Below are 11103 nucleotides of genomic sequence, written 5' to 3' on the forward strand. Positions count from 1 at the left end.
TACATAGTATCTAGCAATGCATCAAAAAGGTTCCAGTATGTCCGACTGCCATCAGATACGACCACATTTGGTGATGTAAACGTAGCATATTGAAGACTTATCTGAGAACTTCCTAGCAAGCTAATATAAGGGTAAATATTTGCTAGCAGTGGCAAATTGTTTTGGGCTAAAAACTGAATGATTGGCCCCATGAACCCTTTTGCACTATCTTGGAATGAACCCTGTGACGGAGGATATCCATTAGTGACACCTGAGTACGTTGCGGTGGAAACCTATATGATTTTGCAGTCCTGCTGCCACAATTGCATCATGCACATTTTTCATAGCCGGAAGAACATAACTAACATATTGGGAAGTACCCCGGTTTGGATTCGGATCAACTTCATTTCCGACAGCAATGTAACGTAAATTTACTCCTGGCGTGTAACTTTCTACATTATTTTGAACCCATGTTCTTGCTGCAGCGGGATCTTGAAGGGATTGAAGGTCAGAGTTCGGCACATCAAGAATGACCTCTATGCTTGTTCCTCTGAGAGCTTGAAGTGCTGCCTGATCTGGATCGTAGAGTCTTATCTTTCCGATTCGATTGGCTTTGAACAGATTGATTGTTGCCTGTTGAGATGGCAAATTATTTCCGTTTCTCCCATAACACACCTACTGATTGTGCTTCTGTAAATGCAGGCATGCAAGAAGTGATTAGTATTTTACTAAAAATTTCATACACATGCATTAATTCAAGGAAAATGTTATTTCCATAACATTTTTTTTGTTTCCTGTTTCGGGAGCAATGATATGTGAAATTACCAGATTACCTTTGCCTTAATCTTTTCGGGGCATGCTTATTCACTACAAGAAAATATGACTAAAAATGATTGATTAAAAAGTGACCGTGCTAAAAGTGAATATTCACGGTTGCTTATAAAGTCAACTCAAATAACACACACACAAAAGTAGATTTGTGACCCACAACTTTCGACCGCACCTTAAAATAACCATAACCAGTCGGTCACTTCTACAAAATCACCACTAACAGTCACATATATTTATTGAACATCGGCGGAAAAATTCCTCCACGAAAGAATTTAAATTATTAGAAACTAAAATATACCGAAATTGGTTGCAAATATAAAACTGACTGAAATCTAATTTTTATATCTTTGTCCCCAGCGAAAAATTTGCCGTCAATAAATTTTTCAAATTTCAAAACTTTTGATACTCCAAGTTAATTAACACCCCTGTTTAAACTCATTTAGAATGAGTACTATCAGTGATGCCAAATGATGCCTCGAGGTTGAATCTCAGATGCGAATTTGGTACTTAAACATAAAATTTATTATAAACACATGCACGACAAATAAAATGTTTGAGATAAACCTGTTATTTTAATGGCATGCATAAAGATCCCAAGAAACAGAAATGAAGACTGCATAAATCCTAGCTTAGACATGGCAAAAATTGTATATAAATTGTACGTGTTCAAATATTTAGTGTATTAACTCAGAAACTCTTATTACACTTATATAATAAGTGTTTTGACAGAGATAGGACTTGGGGTCATACGGTCGTTTTCTTGAAAACTCGTCCATACGTTGTTTGCTTATTTTCGATGGTTTAGGAGCCGAGATGAAGCTACATTCGGTCTTATTCACGAAGTACGTGTACAAACTATCACGTGGTATAATTAAACCAAACATACTGGATAATATCTGCTTAGAAAGAAGAGTATTTTTATGAAGTTTTTTTTTACTAAATTGTGTACAGGGGATTCAAGAATTATTTTTTTGAATTCTTTTGTCATATTTTTTATTTTGCGGAGAATACTTTTATATTTTCTTGAATGATTTATAAATGTTAAAAAAAGCGTTAAATTTTCCCTGGAAGTACTTAAAATTAAGGATGACAACATCATTTACCTCTCACTTTTAAGTTATATAAATCAGAAATAAGTATATATGCCAAGATAGACTCAGAAAATTCTATTTCTAATTCTTTCTTGTGTTTTCTTCTCACCGTTATTTTTCAACTTAAAACATTATTTATCTTATTGAACTAAAAACACGATATGTTCTCTGTTTGTCCTCCAAGTCTCTGTTTAATAAAATAAAATAATTATATTATAATTATTATTAATAATGATATAATTGTAAATATTTTCTTAAATAGAAAGGTTAGGTTAATAATAATTATTATTATTATTATTAATGATATAATATTTGGAATCTGAGGTAACATCAAAAATATAAAACATAGGAGAAACGATTTACACATTGTGCATGGCGTGATAATTTTGGTGAAGTTCTCTTTGATCTAATCCGAGAGGCTGCTTATCTCTCTAATTAAGTTCCCAAAAGCTGGCCAAATATGAACCTTATAAGTTAGTAGTAGGGTTGCGAATTTGCCATTCAAGCAGCCAGTGTCCTAATCATAAGACAAAGTCGATTTTGGAGTTAGATAACGTTGTTACACCATCTGCGAATAGTACAAACAAATCAGCCGTCTGTGCAAATAACAGAACATGTGAGAAACTATAAATAAACGAAAGAAGATATAATCAGAGAGAGTTCTCGAGTAAGGTGGAAGAAACCGTCTCTTTAAAGCTATCACCAGAAAACTATCACCAGAAAACAAGGAAATATTAAATTTTATGTTTACGAGGCACTGTGTTTTATTTCGAGGAAACATTAACCCTAGGCCTTATAATAATATTATATAGGATCGAGGAAATTTGTGCGTTATTTTATGTAATTATTAACGTGTTAATTAATTAGTTGATTAATAAATCAATTCATAAATGAATCATATTACTATTCAAATCAAATATAATTATTCTTATCAAAATCCAATTAATTATTTAAGAGGCCACATCTGGTGGATATTAAATTTAACAAAAGTAGTTTGGATTTATCCGGGCCAATTTTCAGCTACGATCGTGTTCGCACGTCGCACAAGCAGAAAAACCCAAACCCTTCCGAAGCTTCAAATTGGCCTCGAAAGCCTACAATTTACGGCCACTGCGCGCCAGCGTAGGTGACGGAAACGGAGCAACACATAACAACACAACAACACAAGTGAACACTACACAAATATCTTACTATATATTAAGCTATGAAAAACTCTTTTACATTTTAATGTCGGACTTAAGGTTTGTCTCATAAATTGTTTTCTTGGAGCATCTGCAACTTAAGCAAAAATGTTGCTTTTGTTTTTCCCAATATTTCCATTTCTATTCTTCTTCTTCTTTCTTGCATCTTCAGTTTTCATTTCCTTAACAGGTGTCTTGGAATCTTGGTTGGCCATGGGCTTCTTTTCAGCTTTAGAAGTTGGAGTTTTTTCAGCATTTTTCTTCTCATTATCTTAAACAGCAATTTCTTGCTTTATGATCACCTCTTCTTCACTGAAATCTACTTCACATGCTTTAAAAATAGGTGAACCAACTTTTCTCAGCATAGCTGGGACATCTTCATTTTCTGTTGTTTTTCCTTTATCACCTACAGCTTTCTTGTTGCTATTCAAAGCATCATAATCAAGACCAATAGCTATGTTAGCACATGGCTTGTTCTTCTCATGGTACTGACCAACCAACTCAGATGCATTCCTGAATGATTTCAGTTTCACCTCATTCTTCTCAATCTTTTCTCTTAACACAGTTTCAATCTCATTGGCACACTTTAGCTTATTTTTCAAATATTCATTTTCTTGCTTGACTGACTCAAACTCCACAAGGATTAGATCCATCTTTTGCTTCTCACTCTCAAGCTTCTCATTAGCTTTTGTTAGCATACTGACTTCCTCAGTAGCTTCCACTAAGCTAGTGTGTATATGAAACATCTCCACACTCATTTTTTCCACAGTCTCCTTATATTGACTAGCATTTAAATCAATAGTGGTTAGAGTTGGTACCTTTAATTTTGAAATGGATGTTTCTCCATGCTCAAAAGTCATGAGTGCATAGTTTCAACCTCTTCATCCTCATCATTAACATCAGTATCATCCCAACTCTTTCCTTCTGCAATATAAGCTTTTCCAGACTGCTTCTTCAAGAGAGCTTCATACTTTGCTTCCAGTTCAAGATAGGCCTTGTCTTTATTCACCTTTTTAGGCTTTTTGCATTCAATAGCAAAGTGACCCAACTCATCATAGTTGAAGCACCTTATCTTTGATTGTCCACATATCTTGTTTTGTAGCCACCTTTGCTAGCTGAATTGTGCTGAGATTTTGGTTTCCAATTATTACTGTTAGAAGATTGTCCCTTGTTTTTGAAAAATCTTGGCTTCTTGACTCTTATGTTGGAAAATTCCTAGCCAAGTAAGCCATGGATTGATCCATTTCATCTAACTCATCCAGGGTGTAATATTCATCTTCCTCCAGCTCCGATACAACTTGCTTCTGAGGTCCTTTATTCTTTTGTTCCACAGCTTGAACAATTGGAACTTGATCATCTTGCTCATCTTCACTTTCTTCTCTATCATTCACAATCAAAGCACTTGAACCATCAACAACATGACCATGATGTGCTTTCAATGACTTTCTTTGCATCATTTCAAGTTTAAAAGTTTTCAAGATTCTATATAGAAATTCTAAAGTTATTCTGCTTAAATCTCTTCCTTCTATAATAGCTAATATTTTTTGTTCAAGATGGTCAGGAAGACCTAGCAGGAACTTTAGGTTAACCTCCTCAGCTTCATAATATTTATCATGTAGCTGCAAGTCATTTATCAATTTATTGAACCTTTCAAAAACTTCAGTGATACCTTCTTTTGATTTAGCCAAAAACCCTCCATACTGAGAAACCAGAATCCTCCTTTGGTTTGACCTAACCTCCTCTGTTCCTTCACATAAGATCTCTATCTTCTCCCAGATTTGTTTGGCTATGTCACAGTTGACAATGTTGTTGTACATTATATTGTCAAGTGACTCTATTAAGATCAACTGCAAGCCACTATCTAGAGATACTATTTCTTTTTCAGTTTCATTATATTCTGAAGGATCTTTAGGAGCATAATGTGCTGGAATGACCATGTCTCCATCTGTAGATTCCTCAACTCCTACCATGGGGGTGAAGGCCCATTCTTGATGATCTGAATGTATGAAGGAGTGGCCATCCTGATGAACAGTAACATTTTCTTTTTCATAGTGCGTAGTTAGATCTGTTGAAGGTAGGAATTTTGATATTGCTAAAATTTTGTGTATTCATTCTTTCAAGATCTTTAATATGTTTACTTTCAGATTTTTCTCTGATACTACTTGTTGGGTAATGATTACAAAACAGAGGGGGGTGAATGTGTTTTGGACAATTTTAATGGATTTTTAATTATCTTAAACTAGATGAACAAAGCAGATAAAAAATGTAACAATATTATATTAACGGAATTAAAGACAGTGCACACAATATTTCAAAACTCACTTAATTTTATATAAAAATCAAGCTAGTTTTTTGCTATAAATTTTTGGGTTCTTGGTATGTTAAGAACTCGGCTTCTCTCTTGAGAGTTACAAGATTTTTTCTAGATCTTTTTTGTTACTCTTAAAAAACAAAGCATCCAGTGTTTACTTTATAGAACAGTAAACACTGATTTTACACAGCATGCAATAGTATGTACTAAACCCTACTTTAAGTTAACTAAAACTTTCTATTTCTGGCTTAGTGTATCTTTGCAAATCGTGCATGTCTGTGACTTTTACTTTGTCAGTTAATCTTGGTCTTTGATCTTGTACTCTTCAAGTTGCGTTTTGTAGACCTTTCAAATCAATGATTGATTTGTTTGTTGATTGATAATCTTAGATATTTAACTGGTCTGCATTCTGTACTTGAGTTCTCCAGTTTTTTATATAGAGAACTCGACATCCCGATAAGTATAATGGCTTATCGAGATCTCTTATTAGTCTATAGTTGTTTTGACTTATCGAAGTCTCTGAGTTCTCTATAAGAGAATTAGGCTTGTCGAGGTCTCCAATCTTCATCTCTTCATTTTGGTTTATCAATATCTCTGAGTTCTCCGGTGAAGAAATTACTTGTCGATATCTCAGAGATCTCTAGTGATAATTTGACTTATCGATATCTCAGAGATCTCTAGTGATATTTTGACTTATCGATATCTTCAATCTTCATGTCTTCATTTTGGCTTGTCGATATCTCTGAGACTTCTCTAAAAGCTTTTCTTGACTTCTCAATAAGTCATTCTTGAGTTCTCGAATGACTTCTCTATAAGACTTAATCTGTGACTTGTAGATTTCTTGACTTAGAATGTTTTTCCCAAAACAGATTTATTCAACTCCAAGCTTCTTCACATTGTCTCTGAGGCATGATCTTTATGATCTTCTTCCATAATTTGACTTATCGATATCTCAGAGATCTCTAGTGATATTTTGACTTATCGATATCTTCAATCTTCATGTCTTCATTTTGGCTTGTCGATATCTCTGAGACTTCTCTAAAAGCTTTTCTTGACTTCTCAATAAGTCATTCTTGAGTTCTCGAATGACTTCTCTATAAGACTTAATCTGTGACTTATAGATTTCTTGACTTATAATGTTTTCCCAAAACAGATTTATTCAACTCCAAACTTCTTCACATTGTCTCTGAGGCATGATCTTCATGATCTTCTTCCATAATTTATTCTTAGGCTTGAGACTGTTTACAGAAAAATACTCCAGTCTAATCTATTTAAACTTTTACAAACTTAAGTGATATAATACGGAATGCAAACTTAGATTATCATACAACTTACTTAGTACTATTAATTTTGACTTAGTCTTGTTAAAGTACATGAATGTCTTGCATAACAAAAATTAAACATTAAAAGTTTTATTGGTAGCCATCTGGTCATCTGCTATATTTTGGTCATCGTCTAAATATATAATTATCTTTAACATTAAACACTCTGATTAATAGATTAATATTTACAATATATTTATATAAATAAATAATATTAAATCTGTATAACAACCCCGGGCCTAACAAAATAATATATTATTGAACCCAGCAAGAAAAGATTACACCATTGAACCAGTCTAAAAGAAGATTAAAATTAAAAGATGATTTATTGGTAGGTATAATGGCCCCCAGATAAAAATAATAATAATATAAATACACTTCCATCCTGGTTGAAACAAAATTATACTATTAATACGGGCTTAAAAAATTAAATATAGTTAGTTGGATTTGCTGCATCGGGCTAAAATAAAAAAATAAATACTAATAACGATGTTTAAAAATTATATTATTGAAACGGGATTAAAAAATTAAAATTGAAAAATAATTCGTTGGTCCATATAATGACATCGGGAAAAAAATTATATATATTGCTCATTCGGGCTAAATAAAATAATTTTCAAACCGGACTAAAATAAAATTAAAAACAGACTAAGTACAGTTACTTGTATTTCGTTAATATAACAAGTTTATATAGTTATGTGTATTATTCTACATCTATATTATCTATATTATTTAAAATAATATACGAATTAGAAAAAATTCGGTAGTCATCTGTATTTTGGTCATCCAGATTACATAAAGCACTCTTATTAATAAATTAAAGCACTCTCGTTAAAATTATTACTCCAATATAATTATACATAGACAAATAGAATTAGATCACCTCCGACCAAAACAAAATATTACATGTTATTCAGCCGGCAAAAAAAGATTATATTATTGAATCGGTGTAAAATAAAATTAAAATCAAAAGATAATTCGGTTGTAGGTATTATCCCTGGGATAAAAGTAATAACATGTGCTATTTATTCGGGTTTAAACAAAAAAATACTATTGAAACATACAAAAAAAAATTAGTTGGTTGAATTACTCGAATCTGGCTAAAACAAAATGATAAATACTACTGACGCAGTTAAAAAATTATATTATTGAAGCAGACTAAAACAGTTAAAATTGAAAAATTAAATATGCATACTACTCATTCAGGCTAAAGTGAAATAATATTCGGTTTGGACTAAAATAAAATTGAAATGAACTAATTAATTATAATTACTTGAATTTAATTAATATAAAAAGTTTATATAATTATTGGTTTCTCATATATATATATATATAATTTAAAAATAAAAAGTAAATAAAAATTACTTAGAAGAACTGTGCATCACACGAATATAGCACTACAACTAATTAGTGTTTAGTCCTGAATTGGTATTTCGATTTTTAAAAAATATTTTTCATCGATCCAACCGTACGGATGTCAATAGATATATATAAACTAGTCATATAATGAAAATTTTAGATCAAAATAATTTTATTTGGTTTGCCATTTGAAAAGTCAAGCATCAGTTTGACTAGTATAATCAACTACTGGTTAGTCCTGAATTGCTATTTCGATTTTTTTTAAAATATTTTTCATCGATCCAACCGTACGGATGTCAATATATATATATATATATATATATATATATATATATATTAGTGAGATAAAGAAAATTTCATATCAAAATAATTTTATTTGGTTTGCCATTTTTAAAGTCAAGTATCAGTTTGACTAATACAACTAACTAGTGTTTAATCCTGAATTGGTATTACGATTTTTAAAAAATATTTTCTTCGATCCAACCGTACGGATGTCAATAAAAATATTCTCTCCAATATTCATAATTTCAAAATATTCACTACCATTAAATAAGTTTTTTTATCAAAAAATAAAATTCTGAAAAATCATAAATACATCTGAATTCCATTTAAATATAATTTCAAAAAGGGCGGGAAATTTCCCTCACTTCTTTTCAAAAATTTTAAAAGTATGAGCGAATTTCCCTCTATTTTTAAATAAAAAATTTGACTGAAATCGGTTAAATTTAGGAGTGCCAAATAAAATATTTTTGCAGGAAAATTCCCTCTAGTTTTTTATTTGGGCTAAATTCAATCGAAAAAAAAATTTCAACCATTTTCGTTTAAAATTGATTGTAGATACGACCATTTAAATATGACCGCTGGAATTCGACTGAGGCTAGTCGAATTTAGCCGTTTCCAAAGGATTCGACCGCCTGCGGTCGAATTTAACCCCTTTCAAATTTAAATCAGTTGTATTTAATCCTATTTTCTTTTAGTGTAGGTAATTTCTATTATAACTTTACTTTGATAACTCATGGGGCTTATATATAGTACTATACATATTTGTGACACTAAATGTTGGGGACCTTGAGTACAAGTCTTGTTGGCATTGGCTTAAGGCTAGGGCTATAAATGAACAGAACTGTTTTTAAACGAAATTCGGGATCGAGTCATTTAAGTGAACTCGGTTTGACTCGTTTTTTTAAACGAGTCGGTCTTGAACATGAAAATGAACTCGGATAAATAAATAATCTGAGCTGAACTTTTTGTCTGTTCGGCTCGGACTCGGTTCGTTTAGTTCGGGTTCGGCTCAGACTCGGCTCTAACTGGGTAACTCGACTCGGATAAAGTTTATAAATAATCATTTAAATATTTTTTACTACATTTTTCATCATTAATTATAAATAATTTAATTATTTTAGAATTTTTGTTTATTTTTATTAATTTAACACTTAGTTGTTTCGTAAGTAAACTATCAAATTGTTATTATGATACATTCATCTCCAATTCTTCGTATTTCATAAACGCAATTAAAAAACTTGGAATTTACAGAAGTCCAATTTAAATAACAGCAAAATGTAATAAATTATGATATCGTCATTTTTAAAAGTAATGTACGATTTATAAAGTTACGAATGTCTCAATAATTAAAAAAAATAAAATTGGTTATATTTTTAAAAGTCGCATTGGGAAATAAAATTATATAAAATAAGAAACAAGTGTAGAGTGTGAATTTATAATTGTAAGATAAGACTAGTAGTTCATCTCAATACAACTTATAAAATTATAAACTGTAATTTAAGGTTATTCGATTGAAAAATTATGCAAATTATTAGTGGACAACTCGACTCGGCTCGAGTTTGATTCAGTTCGGTTGTTCGTGAACAAACTCGTGTTCGGCTCGGACTCACTTATAAACGAGTCAAGTTTGAACATCACTTTCCGCTTGGTTATTAAATTCGACTCAGCTCGACTCGGCTCGTTTAAAAAAAAAGTTCTGCTTGACTCAGCTCGAAGAGAACTCGGTCTACTTAAGGCTCTTGAAATCGTCATCCTTCTGTTACCCTCTCATTTGTTAAATGCTTATTGGCCTTATATTTTATTGCTTGATTTATTTAAAATCACAGCTAAAAAACAAGTTGGTATTTGTTCTTGTATGGTTTTAAACTTATTGACATACATCTGACTATTTGAGTGCATTTGGATGCTAAATTCCACAAATAAAGCAAGTCAATAAGGCAATGACATTAAAAGATTACTCCCTTCGTCCTAATGTTTCCCTTTCTGAATTTTCGTACTGTTCACGGTAAGCGATTGATTACTAATTTACATTTAATTTATAATATCAAACATAGTCATGAGTGATTTTGTTGGATTCGTATTTATGAGTACTTTAATATAATGAAGTTTTTATATTTAATATTAATATGAAATTAAAAATATTAACAATAAAAAATGTGCATGCAAACGTGTCCAACACAAATAGGAAACGTTTTTAGGGAGGGAGGGAGTATTATTTGCATTGCTTGCTAGAACGTACGCAGGGTTAAATGGCGTTTTGGTCACTCAAGTGACCACTAACTTTCACTTGGTCCCTAGCAATATTGAGAAGGTGCCTATGTCCTCTCTCAACTAATCCATTTTGTTGAGGAGAATAAGGACATGTGGTTTGATGGATAATACCAAAAGACTTGCACAAATCAGACACATTCTTATTCACAATTTCAGTACCATTGTCTGAACGAAACATCTTAATAGTGACATTAAATTGATTTTGAACATAAGTAATAAAATCAGATAAGAGTTTATGAACACAAGATTTATCACTTATCAAAAACAACCAAGTTGCTCTGGTCATGTCATCTACAAGAGTAAGAAAGTAAGAACAGTTGCCATGGGTTTTAACTCTATATGGACCCCAAAGATCCATATGTACAAGATCAAATGAATAAGAAGTACTACTAATACTGGATGTAAAAGAACTTCTAACTGTTTAGATAAATGACAACTGTCACAAATGAGACATAGAGGATGTGCATTGAAAGGAC

General features: G+C 31.6%; 1 pseudogene; it reads right to left on the reverse strand.

The window, feature by feature from the left end:
- Positions 1–5: 5 nt before the first annotated feature.
- On the reverse strand, positions 6–654 carry LOC141704403 (glucan endo-1,3-beta-glucosidase-like; annotated as a pseudogene).
- Between the last annotated feature and the right edge of the window lie 10449 nt (positions 655–11103).

This window comes from Apium graveolens, unplaced genomic scaffold (assembly GCF_009905375.1).
Source record: "Apium graveolens cultivar Ventura unplaced genomic scaffold, ASM990537v1 ctg7796, whole genome shotgun sequence".
Taxonomy (NCBI): Eukaryota; Viridiplantae; Streptophyta; class Magnoliopsida; order Apiales; family Apiaceae; genus Apium; species Apium graveolens.